Source organism: Olea europaea, unplaced genomic scaffold, assembly GCF_002742605.1.
Source record: "Olea europaea var. sylvestris unplaced genomic scaffold, O_europaea_v1 scaffold998, whole genome shotgun sequence".
Classification (NCBI taxonomy): Eukaryota; Viridiplantae; Streptophyta; class Magnoliopsida; order Lamiales; family Oleaceae; genus Olea; species Olea europaea.
Window position 1 is genome coordinate 142,770 of NW_019268496.1, and position 11,391 is coordinate 154,160.

At 31.3% G+C, this 11,391-nt stretch overlaps 1 long non-coding RNA gene across 2 annotated transcripts; it reads right to left on the reverse strand.

Moving 5' to 3' along the window:
- Window positions 1-9,199: 9,199 nt before the first annotated feature.
- Window positions 9,200-11,078, reverse strand: LOC111392945. Of its 2 annotated transcripts, none has more exons than XR_002702365.1 (3): window positions 10,922-11,078; window positions 10,397-10,484; window positions 9,200-9,497 (listed from the first exon to the last, which is right to left on the reverse strand). It is a non-coding gene; the product is annotated as an uncharacterized LOC111392945 (long non-coding RNA). The 2 variants fall into 2 exon arrangements; XR_002702366.1 differs by lacking the exon at window positions 10,922-11,078 and adding an exon at window positions 10,606-10,915 and having other exon boundaries at window positions 10,397-10,511.
- Between the last annotated feature and the right edge of the window lie 313 nt (window positions 11,079-11,391).

Consider the following 11,391-nt stretch of genomic DNA (forward strand, 5'->3'; position numbering starts at 1 on the left):
AGGGTTTCCTGTAATTTCCTCATTAAAAATTCAACTAAGATGTCAAAATCACATTAGTAGCAAACGTGGACTTTTAACTTATTTGCATATTAACTAACAATGTTCTTCATTTTCTTTTTCTTCTTTCTAGAGTTAGGTTACACGAGATAATTTAGAATATAAATAGAAAAGATTTACCTTCCAAATATCAATAATTTATGCCTTCAATTATTAATTTAAAATGATTTTGATATTTATGGGTTTATAGTATATAAATACATAACTTTATTATTTTTTTAATAATTTAAACTTTTAAACAAGATAATTTGATGTAATCAAATAAAAATTGTGTTTGGACCAAAGAAATGAATATTTAGGTATCGTATATTTTTTTAATCACGCCAATGTACATTTTACTTTTTGCAAACATCCTAATAAGGTCCCCTCTTTCTATCTTTATTCCACTAATAATTTAGCCAAATGGGCTCTAACAAAAAGTTGGTAACAAGTTTCCATCCAACAATTAATGTTCTATTCGATTTTTGCAATTGGAATAGTTTGACAGTCACCTCATCCTCCAAACGGAGAAGGATGCATTTCCCCTTCTACATTAATATGTATAATCTTGGATATAGAATCAAGCACTTTCAACTTAATTTCTCTCATTTATTTATGGATAAATTTTAAAACACCATTATTTAAGTCATACGCGATAGAACTCGTTAATTACATACTTATTTACACTTTTTTGTGACTTTTTTTTCCACCCCTCAGTATAAAAGTTGATATTCTGCTGATTCTAAGATATGTAACAATAATATTCATTAGAAGTTGTTGTTTACTAGTTGAGATATTGATTGAAATGAAAGTTTAACATGACAAAAAAATCCAGAAGTTTGCCTAAGAGATTTTTAGGTTATCTTACTCGTCTTATTCAACAATTCATGTGTTAAGCACGTAAAATAGCAAATCTAAATAATCGGCAGTTTCATGCGAGTCGTGGCACCAAATCCTCTTATCGAATATCATGTTTACATAGTTCGAGAATAAAACCTAGGGGGCTGCTACAATGCTAGATTTTTTTATTTATTTTTTACTGAACCTCTACATGCTTCACACAATGGAGTGGGTCAGCATTCTAAAGCAATAACTATATTCAAAAGGTAATCCAATATTTCTAAATAACTCATTATATAAAAAGTTGTCTTTGATAAGCAATCCAACCTTCAAATACGCAATTATAAATATGAAATACAATAATGTTTAATAATAGTCATCATTTGTTTATTTTTTCTCCCTTTTTCATTAATATTGTAATCTTTAACATAATATAATAATAAGATTTTAAAATTAGTAAAATATTTTAAATATATAATTATACATGCGTGTACACCTATAACAAATTATATAATTATACATGTAAATTCACCAAGGACTACTTCGCTCTTGGCATTTTCCATGTTGTTTTCATCATTTATCTCTAAATATTTTGCCCCCCGTTTGGTAGCAAATTTTTGACCATTATTTCACTATTTTCAGTTATCATTTTTTACTTCTACACTCACAAGTGGGACCTATTTTTCTCTCTAATAATCAAAAAATCAATTCTCATAATCATTACCGAGCAAACCCTGTACCTTTTGGTTTAGTTAAAGTTATAAATTACGATTTAAATTAAAATCAATAATTAATTTTAATCATACATTTCATGAAATTTGTAATTTTTCAATTACATATTTTATTAACTTTTATTAAAATTTACTAAAAATTTATTTTTTATTTGAACTAAACAGATGCATAATACATTACGGGAAATTGTAGTGATATTTCCCAATCTGTGACCTTTCGGAACATTTCTATATCTTCAATATTTTATAATTGTTAAATAAACATATTCAGTCTATTTGACTTTTGAAATAGTACATGCAAGGTATGGGAAAAAAAGAAAAGAAAAGGAAAAATGCAAATAATTTTAATAAGGAAAAATTAGAGAGAGGAGAAAAACTCATCCCCTCAATCTGTTTGGGGATCAATTCATTACAGACATAGCAGGTTAAAGGACCTTTGTTGCAATAATTTCGGCCCATGTTTGATACTATTAAAAAATTTGATTAAAATATGGATCGAGCTACACTTGACATAGAGAATGATCGAAAACACACACAAATGGGGGGTCGGTATTTTTTAACTCACGCGAGACCCACGCTCAATGTGAGGGTCTGTCAATCGAGCTGTCATCAAAATTCGAGCAAAGTTGCTTTTTTCCTTAAAATATAAATGAAAATCAACAATTAATTTTGACTACACATTTTATAGGATCCACAATTTTTCAATCACACATTTCATCAACTTTTATCAAAACCATCAAAAAAACTGATTTTAGTCTCTATCCAATAATATTGCTCGTGATATATTATAGAACAACTGCTTCCTATCATTAAAGCTCTATTTATCTCCACCCTTCTCTTCCTTACTTTCAACATGCCGAATCTGATTAGCAAGAGCCAAGATTCTGGGCAGAAGTCCTTTGAAATCAAGAATGACGACAAGTTTTTTTCAAGGCTCCTTGCAAAGGAATCCACAAAAACCAACCCTTCATTTAGGGTTTACTATGGAGATGTATCTGTTGCAGTGCCCTTCATGTGGGAAACTCGCCCTGGCACCCCCAAACACCACACAATATTCTATGACGATGCCACCTCTGTAATTCCTCCTCTTTCACCCCCTCCTTCTTACTATTCCACCAACAAGAATAAACCCTTAAAGACTAGCTCAAGATCAAGAATTTTGCACACTTTACTCAGAAGAATCGATCTCAAGAAAATTGACCAGTTTGAAATGTCATCGTCTTCTTCTTCATCATCATCCTCGTCTGTGTTACCGTTGTTGTCGTGGTCAACATCATTGCCACCTTCCCGTTTCCATGGAGAAGGAAGACGATTTTCAAGACGTGGGACGTCGTTGTTTGATGATAATTATAAAGATGTGTGTTTGATCATGAAGAAAGCTTGGTTGTCCATTTTTCGCCGTGGATCTGGCTAAGGTAATTCTTAAAGATTAGTCGTGTCTGTGTACGACGATTTCATCTTCCCTTTGTGTTTGGGGGATGAAATGATCAGTTAATAGTTCTTGTGTTGTCCCAATATTTATCATTCTGCATCAAAAATCAGCTGGAAGTATATGAAATTTAGTTAATAAAACTCTTACAACATGTTTGGTAGGAGGTTCAGTAACACTTGATATTGGAGATGTGCACGAGTCAAGTTGGGTCCAACGTGACCACTGAAAATTGAACTGATAAGGTTCAAACCAGATCCAAATTGATTTGAGTAGGGTCGGCTTCAAAGCATTTTTCCTCTTTAAATCCATTTTTATAAAGGATCATTTAGATCGAAGTTTCGAGTTGGAAAATCTCAATGGAAATCAACCAATGGACTGCGAACCCAATCAAACCGACTTGAATCAAATCAATTTAGCAGTTTGGATCATGTTCAAGGTTATTTTGCCCAGACCTACTTGATAGTATAAAAAATTCAACTAAGATGTCAAAATCTCATTAGAAGCAAACGTGTGCTTTTAACTTAGTTGCATATTAACTAAAATTAACCTATGTTACTTCGTCTTCTTTTTCTTCTTTCTAGAGTTAGAACTTGCTCAATGGATTATTGGAATCATGAAAAAAATAAATAAATTATAAGTTTAAAATTTTTACACGAGATAGTTTAAAATATAAATAAAAAGGATATAACTTCCAATTATAAATACTTATGTGCATGGGCGGAGTCATGTAGAGTTGAGTCCAGGCCAATGCCTGCACTCAACTTTGGGAGAAAACCTGTACATTGGCCATAAAAATTGGAAAACTTGCACTTTGAGAGAAAAATTGGAAGAAATGTTTGTTTTAGTAAAAAAATTGTGGGCACACTGGAAATTTTTTGTGGCTCCGCCCTGTTTGTGTTCAATTATTAATTTAAAATGATTTTCATATTTACATAATAACCCAAGCTTATAGAATATGAATACATGACTTTATTATTTTTCAATAATTTAAACTTTTAAAATAAAAATTGTGTCTGGACCAAAGAAACGAACATATAGGTATTGTATATTTTTGAGGGTGGTTGTTACGGTGGCGAGTTTCACGACACAATCAATAGAATCACACCAATTTACAATTTACTTTTGCAGACATCTTTTAGTGCGAATAAGGTCCCCTCTTTGGCTCTTTCTATCTTTATTTCACTAATAAATTAGCCAAATGGGCTCTCACAAAAAGTTGGTAACAAGTTTCCATCGAACAATTAATGTTCTATTTGATTTTTGCAATTGGAATGGTTTGACAGTCACCTCATCCTCCAAATATAGAAGGATGCATCTCCCCTTCTACATTAATATGGATAATCTTGGATATGAAATCAAGTACTTCAATTTATGGACAAATTTTAAAACACCATTATTTAGGTCATAACTCATACTCGATAGAACACAAAATCAAATTTGATATTCTGCTGATTCTAAGATATGTAACATTAATATTCGTTAACGGTTGCTTACTAGTTGAGATATTGATTGAAATGAAAGTTTGACATGACAAAAAAAATTCAGAAGTTTGCCTAAGCAATTTTTAGGTTATCATACTCGTCTTATTCAACAATTCAATGTGTTAAGCACGTAAAATAGCAAATCTAACTAATCAGCAGTTTCATACGAGTCGTGGAGCCAAATCCTCTTAACCAATATCATGTTTAAATAGTTCAAGAATAAAACTTATAATAGCTCTGTCCATAAGGGACAAGGACCATTGTTGTAAGGACATTAATAATTTGGACAGGTAGGAAACATTTCTAGGAAAATATGGACTTTAAACCATGGGTTCAACTTTATTTGTTTGAATATAAGATCAAATAAATGGGGAATTCAAGGTGAAATATTAATACAGGTCCAATTGGTAAGACTTCTGTTTTTGTCCTACTTCTTCAAAAATAGTTTATTGAAAAAGTTACGTTCAAATAAAGTACAAATCACAGGGGCATACCTCCGGAAACTAGGCTAGGAATATATGTCTCCTAACACCAATAACAGAACCCTAAATTAGAGGCCCTCTAACGATGGGTCCGAGGCGGTAGCCTCACTCACCTCTATTTAAAACCAGCCATGTGCACCACAGATTGCTTCAATGGCACTGTGTAGGAAACAGATCCCCACCTTGAAATAACCATCGCTGCGCCGTAGATCCCCACATGATAGTAGCAGCGAGTCGCTTGACTCTACTTATAACAGCAAAGAAGTAAAATCATTGGAAATAAAATTAGAGACGCGACTTATATACCAAGCAGAAGATAATATTGCATCCTGCATATCCTTTCATCTTATTTCACAATACTTCGGGCTTGAAAAATCAAAGATGGGGCTTATCTTGATATATGCTTCTAGAAAGTTTGATAGAAACTGATTCAACCATGGAAGAGGAAAAGTTGATGGAGAATTGGAGATTATGGGCTTAATTTAGGAAAAGTTGTAGTAGTAGGTAGATGGCGGCGGTTGTGCCACAATAACATTACGAGTGTGTTTAATTGCATTTATTTTTAACGAAAATATCAATTTGTAACCCAAATTTCTACTTTGGATTTTTTGATTATTATTTTTTTCCATTGAAAATATATTTTTAAGGAAAATATTTTCTTGGAATAGTAAAAAAAAAAAAAAAAAAAACAGAACCCTAAATTAGGGTTCATATCCTAACAATGACAATAAAAAATATACGTAGAAAAATTTTATGAACGTTGGAGCCATCTATTCTCGTTAAATGGGACCAAACCCTTAGATAAATTCACTCGTGCAGAAACAGAAAAAACAATATCTCGAATAACAGCAGGCTCGTGTTTAGGAGCCTCACCATGGGTCCTAGCATTGCGCTCACTCCATATAGCATAAATCGAAGCAAACATCAACCGAATGACGATGGATTGCATTGACCTCCCACGAAACTGCTCCATCCAAGAAAGAGTATCTGCCCAACTCCGTTGAATCCAATGCAAGTTACATTTTGCGTGCAGAGCATGCCAAACACGCTCAGAAAATGGACAAGCAAAAAACAGACAAAATACTTGTTAAAATTATTCAAACATGTCTTAAAAAATAATTTTTTAGCCTCAAGAACAACTTTTGACTTTTCAAATACTTTGTCAAACGGATATATTGTTTGTCTATCTTCTTATTTAACCTTTTGTACCATTAAGATAAAAAATTTATTCACAAATTAATGTCTAAAACGAAATGCTGCAGCAACCAACCATGTTCACAAACTCGGTATCTTAATGTACTTACAATTTATACAAATAGAAACTACTGAAGTGGTTATTCCATGAATCACAAATTATCTCCTAATAAATAGGATAATACAAATGAATTGCACGGCTAACACCTCAGTAATAATAACTGATTAATCAAAACCTAACCAGAATTGAGAATAAAATAATAATAAACATTTAATTGACAGTAATTTTCCGTCCTCCTTAAGAACACTATTGTCTCTTGTGGCGTTGTGGGGATAGTGGTGGTGGTGGTGGTGGTAGCTGCTGGTGGTGTTTGGGTGGGGATTGTGGGGTTGGGGAACAGTGGCGGAGCCATGTTGAGACTGAAATTTTAGGTCCAAATTTTTTTATTATTATTTTTTTTAATCAACGGGGGATGTGGAGTAAAAGCATGTTTTAATTCACATGGGTTTTATTTTTAGGCTCAAACCTATGATTTTGTTTTATAATTTTATCATCATTAAATTCATGACCAAAACACAATGTTCGACATGGGTTAAATCAGGGGCGGACCCATACCTTTAGTATTGTGGGGTCAAAATTTTAAAAATAATTTTTTTAATAAACAACATAATATCAATGAAAATAAGTTTATATATATTTTGACAATTTGAAAACGTCGTATAATTACATCATTATTAATATTATTAAATAAATTTTGCTACTTATAAAGTTTTGTTTATCATTTCATTGGCAAATGCTGAGTTAACATTGAGTAAATTAAATAAAATATAAAAATTAAATGAATTGAAATAAAATTCAAGTTTTGTTCTGGAAGTAAATGAAATTCAAATTTAAAACAAATATAATTCGAAAGTAATTCAAATTGCATTTAATCCGTAACGATCCTAAAAAATTTACGTCATATTTCATGTAAGATTTCCGAATGAAATGATATAAATTATATTGAAAAATTTATCGTACAAAAATAATAATTAATTTAATTTAAAAAAAACGAGTTAGACTTTTTTTTGGAAGCGTACGTTTGATACATATTTAACTCTTTTCGATATCCGTTTAAACCATTCAATATGAAAACAATGTAGTTTTCGAAACAAACTTTTACATGGCATAAACGATTTGTGGATTCAGATAGCATCTGATCGCAAACGAATTTTTAAAGTTAGGATATTATCGAAATTCTCAAAATACTAGTTTCATGTCATAACTTTTGCTATAGTTGACCACATCGCATGCCATTAATAAGTGAAAAATTAGGCCATAGTACTTCGAAATGGTATTAAGAATGCAATATTTTGACTTCATTTGGCATCTCGATAAGTGCATCAAAGTAGATTGTTAAAAAAAAAAGGGGGGGGGCAAAATTTTGTGGTATCATTGACCCCACATAACCCCATGTAGGTCCGCCCCTGGGTTAAATTATGCCCGCACTGAAAATATTTCCTGGCTCCGCCCTGGTGGGAATGTGGATGGTTAAAGAACACTTATTTGTTTATTTTGGAAAGATAGTTCTCTTCTCTTACTGCAATTTTTCTGTTATTTTTTATTTTAGTTTCTTTCTTTTTTATATTTATTTAATGGAGGATGAATTTCGCTATATTTTCGAAAGGTTGAGGATACATGTGCCCAAAAAAATATTGAGTATATATATAACATTTCGTTGAGAACGAAAAGTGCCATTTTACTCTAAAACTGTTATAGAATTATAGATTGCACTAAACATAACCCAGCTCCAACTGATCGATTTAGAAATGATAAACTTCTGTTTGGTTTTGTATTACTTATTAATTCTAGGGCGTCATAAATTTGTTTAAATATTTTTTTTAAAAAAATGAAGCTTTTTTTTTCTTTTTTTTTTTTTAAAAGTTGACAAGGGTATAATACACATTTCATTGCAAGAGAAATAAAACAAAAAAAAAACAAAACGATGGTAATGATAGGGTTGGTTATGTGATTTTGGATGCCATGTGTGACATTTTATAATGGTACCACTTTCATATAATTATAAACTATATTAAAGAAAGGTATTCCAATAATATTATTTCATTGCAAAATTATAATATTAAATTATTTTTTTATATGTCGTGAATAAAAAAAGTAAAAGAAAAACTCAAAAACACCTCCCAAACTTTGTCAAAATTCACATGTCATCAACAAAAAAATATCCAGGTCAATAACCTCTTTGTCCAATTCCATATTAGCAAGCCTTCAAATCAAAAACAATAAGTACCACGTGTAAGCCTTGAAATGCAACAATTCTTGTAAAAATATTTCTTATTGTATTTTCAGAAGCAAAGTCAATAATTAATTTTTCTTAATCGATATGATTTAACAAATCTTGTTCAACAGATATCAAAGTTAGCACATTCAATCGTCTTGTTACATAGTTGATTGCAAATAAATATTTTAATAATTTTAATTTTGAAAAAGTTTCTTTCGACAAATTTAACAGTAACAAAAATTATCAATAATATTCTAAAGCAATAACTATATTCAAAAGTAATCCAATATTTTTAGATAACTCATTATATAAAAAGTTCTCTTCGATAAGCAATCCAACGGTCAAGTACGCAATGATGAGTGGGAAACACAATAATGTTTAATAACAGTCATTATCTGTTTACTTTTTGTCTTCTTTCATATATTACTAGCCTATTGCCTGTGCATTTTATTTTTAAGGTAATGTTCGCGTATTAAAATATTGCATTGCATTTGTCATTTTGATACCCTTGAAGGGTCCACAAAAAATTGTAAGCACTTCAAACCTTTAAAGAGGGTTGAGATTTATAAAAATATGGCTGGGCTTTGTGAATGGTGGATAGATACATCCACGTTTCCATTGCCAGCTTCCACTTTCAGCTCCCTCCATGTTTCCATATTAATCTGGTGCAGTAACAAAATTGTTTGTATGGTGACACATCAAACTTTCACATGGAAAACAAGAATAATACTTGGCAAACAGTAAAGCTAGAAATTGAGTCATTTTAAATCAAATGTTCAAAAATTATACCCATTTACAATTAAAGAGTACTAAATAATTCTAAATGAAGCCAGATCTAAAACAACTAAGGAGGCTATAAGCCAGATTTCATTTTTAGAACTATTATTAACAAAAATTTAAGTTACAATATCACAATCTATCATCAAGGCATTAAGTAGGGGGATTCGAAATCGAGTTCCAAAGCGAGGTCAGTTGGTGGGGAAATGAATGAATTCCCCAAAAATCCGATCTCATGTCAACCCCTGAATGAGCATTCTAAAGAGATTAGTTGTGTATGCAGACTACTTATTCAAAGCATAATAAAATGAATTTTATCTCTATAGTCTAATGAGTAAGATGATTTTAGATAATAATAAAAGAATTTGAATATAACTCTCATGTGAAGGCAAGTATGATCAGGAAAAAATAATAATAGAAACTTTTACCAAAACAATGAATCATAGTCGGCAAAATCATCTCCCTACTTAACTTAAAATAGAAAAAGAGCAGATTTATTTACTGAGGATGTGTGTCAACATATACAAAGTAAAGGAGCATATGAAACTAAGTATGCAAATTGAAGTGATCAAAAGAGCCACTATTTTTTACTTCAAGGCTCGTAGAGCTTTTAGTACCGAAACATGTACCATTGTTTCTATCGTATTGTCTTGTAAACTATTTCCTTGAGTTCTACTTGCTCAGAAACCATTTTTTTTTTCATTTGACAGTGCTTAATCATTCCACCTTTCAGTTCCATAGACATAAACTACCACGCAACATCGATAAAATTAGATGTGCAAGTGACATTACAATCACATATTATAGAACTACTAAATCATAAGCCTTAGCCTTCTATAACTAGCCAAATCGCACAAGATCCGGAGCAGTTCAATCCAAATAGCATCGCTATTTTAGTAAACATAAACCATATCATATCAAAAGGCGTTCATATATACTGGTCTACACGGATAGATACGTACCATCAGACCTAATCAAGAATGTGATCACTTGAGTACCAAAGAATATTACATCCCTCGTCTACTTCAAAATGAAGTAGTTCGAGAAGAAATATTCTAAGAATTAGTGATTGCAATCCATGAAACATACTATAAAGATATATGATAAGAGACATTTAATATTAATGAAGAACAAACTAACATACCATGATAAACTTTAATCCAGCTCCCATCTTTGCAGGTTTATCAGGATCATAATTTAATACATTATCCACCATGTATGATTGATCATCTCTGTATATAGGATCACCATCATCGTACCTACACAAAAACATTTGTTGGGTAGATTTTAGATTTTTATTTAAAATTAGGGAAAAGATCAATAAGAGAAAATATTGGCTTTAAAAAATCTTACCCGTTAGAAATCGCGTCACAATAGAGATGCAGAACATATACACAGAAACAGAAAAATAAAAATTGTCAGTTGAAAAGGATTAAAACACCCCCCCAAGATCGAGAAATAACAAAATAGAAATATTAGGGCAAATGACTTCTACCCATTTTTTTACCACAGTACGATATATGAAGAAGACAACAGAAATATGCAGGATTAAAAGCTATCTTTAGAATTTTTGTGGAAGCTATGAAAATAATAAGAGCAAGGGTTTCCATCTTAAGTAGCAGCATGTAAAATGAATAGTGCAAAAGGTATATATGCCAAAGATATTTACCTTTAATATCGCGTTCATTTGCAAATCTGTTGAAGAAAGAGCAAAGCAGGAAAGATTTCTAGGGATTCTTTTTCTTCGAGAATAGAAAAGAAATGAAAAGGAAGAGAAGATAAAGATTTAGATAGATAATTTGGAGTCCACTCGTTTTTTTGTTCGCCATCAGTCCACTTGTTTTTTGATTTTCCATTATAATTTGGAGCCTTGTGACCATATGCATTTTCATAGAAATTATGATACCAGTGTTGTAAGTGCTAATCGTCAATTCAAAGCTTATGCTTCCACCCAATGTTCCAGGGGCCTTCAACATATATAGTTAACTGATAAGTGTGTTTTTGCACACTTATTTATATCACAAACATGACTTAAATACAAGTAAAATGATTGAATTGTTACTTAATTTTGTCGAATTCATGCAATGTAGGTGATTCTATGGAAATAGTGGAATTCAGGAGAAAAGAGCCGAAAAAGGA